The following is a 9,999-nucleotide window of genomic DNA, read 5'->3' as shown; positions in this document are numbered from 1 at the left end:
TGTCAGAGGAGATCCGTCAAATGACCAGCCTAGACAGCTTCAATAAAGCTCGAAGGCTTTCATGGCCGGCATCCATAGTTTTTTCTGGGTTTTTCGGGCTACGGGTGAACAGAAAGAAACTCTGCTAGAACATGGCCACATAGCCCGAAAAACCCACAAAAAACTATTCAAAAAAAGCTGTCAAGACGGAGCTCTCCCGGCAAGCCTTCCCAGAATAGTTCAATCTAATTTCGATACTCTCTGTACTTTACGTAACCATTGCCTCTACTAGAAAATTTCTGTCATTTAAACAGGTTGAATTTTTAAACTGTATTGTATTTACTCCTGTTTCAAAATTGCATTGTTATTTGCTATTTTCCTATGCTTGAGATATGTAATGTTATGTCACTGTTGTAATTGTTAACATGTTGTACACCGCCCTGATCAGTGGAAGGGCGGTATAAAAATAAAACTTTTATTATTATTATTATTATTAAGGGGGGGGGGGTTCAATTTATTTATTGAGAGTATGGCGGTTTACAGACCGCCGAAAAGCGGTGGCCTGCACCCACCCCTTTCCCAGCCGGATCGGGGCCTCAGTGGCCAGAGCAGCAGCCGCTGAGGCCCCAATCCACCACTTTCCAGGCTGCAGGGAAGCGGCAAAAGGCCCCTTCCCCGCAGCCTGGAAAGGGGTGTCCTTCGGGCTTCAAGCCCCAAGGACACCCTGCAGCAGCGGGGAGGAGGTAAAAGGGGCCACTTGGACCCTTTCTCCTGTGTGTTGCTGGGCGCAGCCGTCTGAAGGCTGCGCCCAGTGATGCAAATGGCAAAAGGAGCTCCGTTTCGGAGCTCCTTTTGCGGCTGGGGAAAGGGCGCACTATGCACCCTGGCGCGGTGTGACGATGTCACGTTCCGTGCCGCCCCGTATAGTGGTGGCGCGGTCATGACATTGTAATGGCAGCGGCCGTGTGGAATGGCCGCCACCATTTTGTGTGTGCTCCATGCGTGCTAGGGTTGGAGGCGTCCGGAAAGGACGCCCCTTTCTAACCTTAGCACGCATGGAGCACGCACTTTTAGGCCCGTTTGTAACGGGCCTATGTATTATTCCAATACAGTCTAATCATGTAAGCCGCCTTGATTGCTGCAGTAGAAAGGTGGGATATAAGAATAAAGTTTATTTTATTATTATTTATTATAAATTTTAACTATTTATATCCATGACTCCAAATTTATATAAACAAGATTATTCCATATAGTCTGTCTAGTTTATTAATCATAAACTCTTTGAACAAATAGTTATCAATTTTTGTCATAACGATTTCTTTATGACTATTGTCATAGTATGCTATTGTCAGAGCCCATTCATCTTTTTTCCCTTTATCTTCCATCTGTTTAACCAGTTAGTTAATGTATCTAGATCTTGCATATCCATTAATTTCAATAACCACTCATCTATAGTTGGGGTTTATTTGTCTTTCCATTTTTTTGCTGCTAAGATCATATATAACAGCATTCTCCAAAGTTCCTTCCCAACATTCATAGTGGTTTTATTTATCATGTTCAACACATATCCTTGTTTTTATCTGTGAAATGTTGCGGAGCATAGTTCAACTCCAATGGATGTAACCTGGGCGGGTTACAGACCGCCCGTTTGGGGTGGGCTGCACCTGCCCCTTTCCCCGGTGTATCGGGGCCTCAGCTGCCAGACCGGCAGCCTCTGAGGCCCCGATCCGCCGCTTTGCAGGCTGCGGGGAAGCAGCAAAAGGCCGCTTCCCCGCAGCCTGAAAAGGGGTGTCCTTGGGGCTTCAAGCCCCAAGGGCACCCCGTGGAGGCAGGGAGGAGGAGAAAGGGGCCGCTTGGCCCCTTTCTCTCTTGCTTTGCTGGGCGCAGCCGTCTGAAGGCTGCGCCCAGAGACGCAAAGCAGCGACGCAAACCAGGAAGGAGCTCCAAAACTGAGCTCCTTCCTGCTCCACGCAGAGGGCGCACTAAGTGCCCTGGCGTGGAGCAACGACGTCACATCCGTGCCACCCTGTATAGAGGCGGCGCGGGTCGTACGTCGTCATGGAGGTCCCCATGTGGAAGGGGAGCCGCCATTTTGTACGGACTCAGTCCGTACTAGGGTTAGGGGGTGCGGAAGCACCGCACCTTCCTAACCCTAGTACGGAAACTCCGTACTTTCATGGCATTCTGTAACCCGCCTCGGGCATCTGTTTGTCTCATTAATTGATGTTTTCCATACAACTACAAACAACTACAAGCAAATAAACAGGGAACATTAAAAATAGCATAGTTTGTATGAATGTATGTATATGTGTTTGTTTTTTGTATGGTTTTTATTTCTAATAAAATAATTTTAAAAAAAATAAAGTTCTGGATAGAAGAGTAGCAGGCATTTTGAGTCAAAAGCAATCTTGGATCAGAACCCCTTTTGCTAAAGGTATCCTCAGTTTCACAAATGTTTATTACATGTATAATCTAGGGGATGGAAAATATTAATATATACATGACAATGAATAAAAGAAGCTCAGACTGTGAAAAAAAATGACCTTTTTCAGTTTGTACATCATAAAGATATGGAAAGGAACTTTGGGGAATTGAGATCTATGTGAGATTCTTGCCCTTCCTGCCTTATAAAAGAAGATGGGGGCAGGAAGATGGCTGAGTCATGGTGAATGCCTCTTTACGATTTCCTCTTGTCTGAAGGAAATGGTACTTATATCTATGGTTTAAAGAAACCTCCCTGAACCCTACTGTACTGCAAAAAATATTTGGTGCTAGAGTGTATATTAACATTAATGTTTCAAGAATGTCTTGATGAGGCTATATACATAGATCCATTTCAAACCTGGCTACGTGCCTAGATATGGGACAGAGATTTAAGTTTTGATTGTTGGTGGTTCTTGTTTTTAATTTAAAGCATTCACAGACATCAGGCGAGATATAATCTTTTTCCTGCTTTCTGTCTGTAATGTGTTTCAGCAGAGTGGAGTCAAAGCAGGTCAGACAAGACAAAGAGCAGCTGGGTGAACAATGTCAACAAAGAAGTTCCCATGCCACCAGGACCATTGAGTGTAATAGAAGAGGAATCAAAATCTAGTCAGAGGTTTGACACCCAAAGGAACTTGCCGATAACTTGTGTTGTTGTTCTAATAAAATATCGCTAAGCTGTTCACTGATGCAGAGGACTGTGTGCTACAAACTTTAATACTGTGATTTAATTCATTTTGTTTCACTTTTAATTTTATGTATACATTAGCTTCAGTTTATAGCTTGCATGATCTGCCTAAATTTCCTGCAGGCACTAGATCCTATGTTGTCTTGGGAGATGAGCAGAGATAGGCCTGGTTAGTATTCAATGGGGGCCAACAAGGAATGTCAGGTTCTATGTACTGTATTTCATAGAAAGGCAATGGCAAACTGCTTGGTTATTGTAGGGTAATTTAAGTTTCCCGGGGGTTTAACCTTTTAAAGGAAACAAAAATATAAAAATATGACAGCTAAACCTGTTAGAGTTTGTCTTTCATTAGCAGAACAGCAGAAGTGCAATTTTTCCTAACTATGGCCTGTTACACACTGCCAAAATAAAGCTGCTTTGAGTCTCTTTGGAGATATGCTGTTTAAATGATGCATGCATCCTAAGAATCCAGAAGCTGCACCAAAGCTGCACTCCAGTGCTTAGGAATGGAGTGTGGCTTTGGCGCAACCTCCGGACTCGTAGGACTCATGCATCATTTAAACAGCATACCTCCAAAGAGACCTGAAGCAGCTTTATTTTGGCAGTCTGTAACAGGCCTATGCTTTCCTAAAGAATAAAGACTTACTCAAAAAACAAAGAAAGTTATAGCTTGTAGTTTTTTAAAAAAAAACAATGATGGCTTTAATATATATTTACATAAAAACGAAATCCTAATCTAACTGGTGATATTTCAGGAGAGAGTAGAAAATCTCACCATCTTTGAGATAGCAGGAAGATGGGAATAGGTAACTGTTTAGAATCTCTATAGAGAGAAGACAGTTAGTCTGAAAAGACAGTTAATCTTAAAAAGGAGAGTGGCCAAAGTAGGAATCCCTATCTATATAGGGGGGGGGGGGAGAATGCAAATATATTCCAACAGTTATTCCTTGCCCAAGAAGACCTTAGGAAGTTCATGGGGTGTCCATAGGTCAACAGGTGACTTGAAAGTGCCCATGTACACAGAGAGAGCGCTAGCAGTGTCTCACAAGGGCACCAGGTGGGCCATATAAATGAGGCTGAATCTCCCTGCAGCTCTTTATGGGTCTTTTGATTTTAGGCTCCTTGAACCACTGACTGATAGAGGAGAAGGGACTCTCTGCTATCACTATTTACTGCACAAAGGGAAGCCTTCTCTGCCTATAAGGAGGGACCTGATTCCATTGTTATCAGATGAGGTCTGTGCGGGTGAACCCGCCCTGCCAAAATGTGACATAAATGGTTATTGGCATGATACATCATGCTATGGTTTATGTTAGGCTAGTTCTAGTGAGACTAGTTGTGTAGCTAGAGGATGGGTATGTGTGCAAAATGAATTTCTACCTTCCTTAAATACAATTTTCCTACAGTCTCCAAATTTCAAATATTTCAATAGCTTCAATTTTCCACTCCATATTTAGGCATTAGGGTCGCCAGAATGAAAAATAGATATGGCTTCGTTACCTTTAAAACTTGTGTAGGAGATCGAACTTCAGTAGGTGTTGCTTGTTAATCTGGTTGTATGATAAGCAACACCTGCTGAAATTGCCTCTTCTATACATCCATTAAAGGGAGAGGAGCCCTCTCGAGTGTTTACTCAGATTGCATCTGCACTGCAGAAATAATATGCTTTGACACCACTTTAACTGCCATGGCTCAATGCTGTGGAAATCTGGGAATTATAGTTTGTTGTGGCACCAGAGCTCAGGCAACCCTACTAGGCATCCAAAGAAAAAGGGCAGGCAAAGATACCAAGGGAGTATAAACACAGCAAGTATGAATAATTTTCAGCATTTCACTCACTGCAGTGCTAGAAATTTGAGGACTGAAGGAAAATTGGGTGAACAGAAATGTTACTTGAGGATCTGTCTGCCTTTGCCTCCGACCCTCGGTTACAGTCCTGGAAGAAATCCAGGTTCCAGTTCTAGCTCAATTTTGAAACTTTACTGGGTGACCTTATGGGGTTGTCATGGGGATAAAAATGAAGGAGAACCATGTGTGCCACCCTAATTTACAAAGTAGGTAAGCTGTTTTGTGCCTCCAAGTTATTTCCAATTTATGGCGACCCCAAGACAAACCTATCACGAGATTTTCTTGGCAAGATTTGTTCAAAGGTTTGCCATTGCTTTCCCATGAGGCTGAGAACATGTGACTTACCCAAGGTTACCCAGTGAGTTTCATGGCCAAGTAGGGAATCAAACTCTTGTCTCCAATGTTCTAGTCCAACACTTAAATCACTACATCATGCAGTGATTCTGGAGGAATCTGTAACATCTTCAAGATTAGTGGCATGGTGGAATTAGGATTTACAGAGCCAAAATGGTGGTGCTTTTTTATTAGTAACAGTGATACCTGTCACCCTTTCCCAGCATTCCTTTCCCCCTCTGAACTTAATTGCAGTCCTCACAAAAGCTGGGATGGTTGGGCTGGATTTTGCCAGTAACTACATACTGGTATGTGCTATTGTAATATAAAGTATTTGGTGTCTGGCTTCTTTTTAAATGGGCAGTTAGTACTCAGTGTTTTTCAGAAAAAGTGTTGCATCAGGGCTGCATGTTTAACCTAGTCATAGGTACCAGCATTGTACACATAAAAGCTCCTTTTTACTGTTTTCTTGCAGATTGAAATTGCTAATAATCTTCAAATGTTATTTGTTACATTGTCGTAGGAATAGTCTAGAACAGTAGTTTCCAGCTTTTGTTCCTTAATTTGTTTTGGACTTTCGATCCCAGAAGCCCCAGCCAACTTGGCCAACAGTCAAAATTATGGGAGCTGAAGTTCAAAGCATCTGGAGGAACAAAGTTTGGGAACCACTAGTCTAGAATGAGAGCCAATGTGGTATAGTGGTTTGAGTGTTAGACTACAAATCTGGAGACCAGGATTCAAAACCCATTGGTGACTTTGGGCAGTCCACACTCTCTCAGCCTCAGAGGAAGGGAAAGCCAACCTCTTCTGAACATACCTTGTAAAGAAAACACTGAGATAACTTTGCCTTAGGGCAGCTGTGAGTTGGAAATGACTTGAAGGCACATAACATGAGAATGAATAGGTATCTTATAGGTTGGCATGCTGAACCTTTTTTTTTCTTCTAAAGAGCAAATGTTAGCTGTAGGGGAGATGGAGATACACACAGACACACACCCATAACTGTAGATGTTATAGTTTGGAAAGAATGTGCACTACACTCCAAAGTACATAAAGGAGAATCACCCTTGTTTAAAGAGAGGGAAAGGTTGTACTTTCTCAACTGCGCTCTTTCTTAAAGTAGGTGCTTCTATAGACAGGGAGTGAATTGTCCCTTGCCTCTTTGTGGAGAGATACAGAGAGAGAATGGTCTGCATTTAAGCTAGGTTGGACTTTTATGCATTGCATCAAATTTAAGCTAAAACTCAGTGTGTTGTTTTTTTTAAATAAGAATAAGAGGGCATCTATCTGGAGGCTTCTTTTCTTTGGGCCTTTCATGCTAGCTGCCTCCAGTTAGCTTGGCTGTTTTTCGTTTTTGGACAGCAGCTCCCTGAATCTTCTGGGATTCTAGCCATGCTAGCTGGGGATTTCTGCAAGCTGAAGATTCAAAATGCAGCTTTTACAAGCTCTGGTCCATCTGAAATGCTAGAGTTGTGTATCCATGCATCTGGTTTTTATGTGATTGGTTTGCTGGCTCTAGCTTTTCAGCTAAGTTCACTTCCTGTCTATAGTAACACCTTATGTTATGACAAATGTCATAAGAGCAGTCCTCATTATAGAAAGCATTCCAATAGCCAGTCTTGGCAATCTCAAAAGCATATATGAAAGGTGGCCGGTTCCCTCTTTCAGCAGTGGTGGCATTGACTTTCTAATGGTAATCTCTAAGCTGCATTTCTAGCCACAGACAGGTCATTTGATGATATAAATGCAAGAGGAGATAGAAGGTGAAAGAAAGAAAGAAAACTGTTTTTAGAATACCTTGATATATTTGACTCCTACAGTGGTTGAACTTTCATTTTTCCTCATCTGGCATGCTTTCCTTTTTTGTGATTTAAAAGATAGGCCATAATTCAAGACCACATCTGAGCAGCAATCATTTTCCCTCCTTTGAAAACATCACCAGTACTCAAAGGGCCAGGGCAATTGTTTTACTTAGATAGAATTTAGCCCTGTTATTCTAGAGCTTAGCACGGCTTATTTTATTTGAAAATCTCAGTATAAAATGTAATACCAATCAAACAAAAAATATTTGCATAAAATGGCAGATACTTGGCATAGAAGAAAATGATTAACAACAATGATAAAACACAGCTATGGGTCAGAGCCATCGTCATGGAACGAATGTCTCCAGTGTCACTTCTTTCCCAGTGAAATCACAGTTTAAAAGTGGTGTGAAGTAATGTCCCAGCTTTGATTGTGAGTGAGTTGATACTGTGGCTCTGAGTCATTGATGGTCTTTATCAAGGGTTTGGAAAATTACAAAAATCAAATGCTTGGGTTGCTTGCTGATAATTTTGATTTGCTTTAATTGTGCTATAGAGATAGGCTATAAGTACTTTCTTGTTTTTCTTTTACAGTCCCAAGTACTCATTGCAAGTTCTAACACATACAGAAGCCCCGAGAAGATACAAGAAAGGCAGCTGTCTCGCCATCTAATGTGGGTTCATTGTCAGTGTCTTCTAAAATTGAATCCTGTTTTAACGTATTGCAGAAGAAAATGGAAGTCGGATTTCTCTTACCATATGTGTACATTATTGGCAACATAGGGACATCAAGGGTAAAAATGTAGGCGCAAACTAAATGTTAGACAGAAATCACAAGATCCAGGTGTGTAGGCAGATGTTTTGCAAATTGAAAGCATGGGGAAAAACAATTAGTGCCGTCTGATAAATAGGCAGTAACTCAACATGCCTATTATCTACTCTGTCTCCACATCAACCACATTTGTGATATCTCATAAACCAAGGACTTAGGAGTGCATGTTTACTGAGATGGTGTATAGCTCTGTCCCAAGAGATGTGACCTCAAACTGGAGCGTTAATTCAAAGTAGAGCAGATCTACTGAACTAAGGTGAATTTGCAAGTCAAAATATATGTTAAGTTCCAGACCCAAGCAGGGATCTGCTCTGCTTTTAATTAACAGTTGGATTTTGACCATTGCTTCCTGCATTTGAACTTTTAATACTAAGTACACAGATTGTAATTTGGCTATCTGGAGTCCTTACTAATGTGGGTGACACTGGCCTTGTTCACACATGCATGTCAACCCTTGATTATTGACTCTCGACTGAATATATAATTATCTCCACACAAACCTTGTGTTGTGAGTTGGTGTGTGAATTCGGGAGGGGATCTGTTCGTGCTGATTAATCATGATGGCTCTTCAGCAGTGATCATCATAACTTGATGTACAGTCAATAAAATGAGGCACACACATGAATCAGCCCTTTGCTATCAAAATAAGAACTGCAAAGTGACTCTGGCCCCCTACAGACCAAAATAAAGCTGTTTGGGTCAGTTTGTAGTATGCTGTTAAATGATGCATGCACTCAAGAGTTCGGAAGCTGTGCCAAAGCCATGCTCCAATCGTAAGGACTGGATCATGGCTTTGGTGCGGCTTCCGGACTCTTAGGACATGTGCATCATTTAAACAGCATACTTCCAAAGTAACCCAAAGCAGCTTTATTTTGGCCTGTCTGTACTGGCCCTCTGATCCCTTTCACTCTGGACAATTATAGCACTAATTCCATTTTAACTACCATGGCAACATCCTGTGGAATTCTGGGATTTGTAGTTTGGTCAGGAACAGGAGCTTTCTGTTGAATCAGTCATAAATACCTCTCCAAAACTGCAAATCCCAGGATTCCATAGGATGTAGCCCTGTCAGTTAAAGTGGAATTATAGCAGCATGACTGTGTACTGTAAAAAGGACCCAAGACTAGGCACTAAGTGCTTATACATGTTGTTGACAATTGCACTGAGTATTGACAGGTCACCTTAAAAACAAATCTGCTATTTTCAGATATCAGATTTTTAGCCAGAGCCACTGTTAAAACAAAGCATAATTTGCCTAAATAAAATACAAAAATAGCTTTCAAAACTCCAGATGCTTTTGCTGTTTTAATAGGCTTCTGCCTCCCTCATCTAGTTTCAAAATAGGTATCACCAAGCTCATACTTGCAGATTTTATAGCAAGAAAGGGTTTGTCTGACCAGGGTAAAGAACAATCTTATTACCTTGCTGGATCAGTACTGATGCAATCATTTCTTTTGAAATTACTTTACCTCTTTAAAAAAATACTTTAAAGTGCATAGGATAGAAGAACAAAACAACTTTTTTAAAAAAATCTGACCAACAGTCATGATTGTTAGTCTGGAAGTTCTGGTTAGACTGGGAGCTGGATACTGGTCCACTTACTTGGTGTTATTGACGGAGAATGTCTTGCGATAGCAACAGTGCAGTATAACTGTTGGATGCCATCAACTATAACTTACTCTCAGTTCAGATGTATTCCAGTGATAAGTAATTACCCAGTACCAATTGCTTCTTTTTGTAATAAGATAGTTGAAGTTACATTTCAAAAGTAATGGGCCCCATGGGGAACAGCATCGCTTTAGAGTTTGGGAGGAACTTTACAAAGTAAAAATTTCTAGTTACTTGTAATTTTAGGAACATTTTCAGTGGTATTTTCCAAGTTTTGTGCTATTTTCTTATCAGTCTTCTTAAGTAACAGAAAGCAACTTACTTTAATACCTTTTCTGTATGTTAATAGGATTAATTATGTTTGTGGGCACATGCCATTAGTTTTGAATAAGCCGCTTTTTCCAGGTTGTTGATTTTACTAAACT

The 9,999-nt window shown here is 41.1% G+C and overlaps 1 protein-coding gene across 2 annotated transcripts in view; it reads left to right on the top strand.

Moving 5' to 3' along the window:
* The window catches only part of LOC121925279 (coiled-coil domain-containing protein 89-like), a 33,495-nt gene that overhangs the window by 5,784 nt on the left and 17,712 nt on the right, over positions 1 to 9,999 (top strand). The window lies entirely within an intron of this gene.

This window comes from Sceloporus undulatus, chromosome 3 (assembly GCF_019175285.1).
Source record: "Sceloporus undulatus isolate JIND9_A2432 ecotype Alabama chromosome 3, SceUnd_v1.1, whole genome shotgun sequence".
In the NCBI taxonomy this organism is placed as follows: Eukaryota; Metazoa; Chordata; class Lepidosauria; order Squamata; family Phrynosomatidae; genus Sceloporus; species Sceloporus undulatus.
This window is presented reverse-complemented; position numbering and strand designations above follow the sequence as displayed.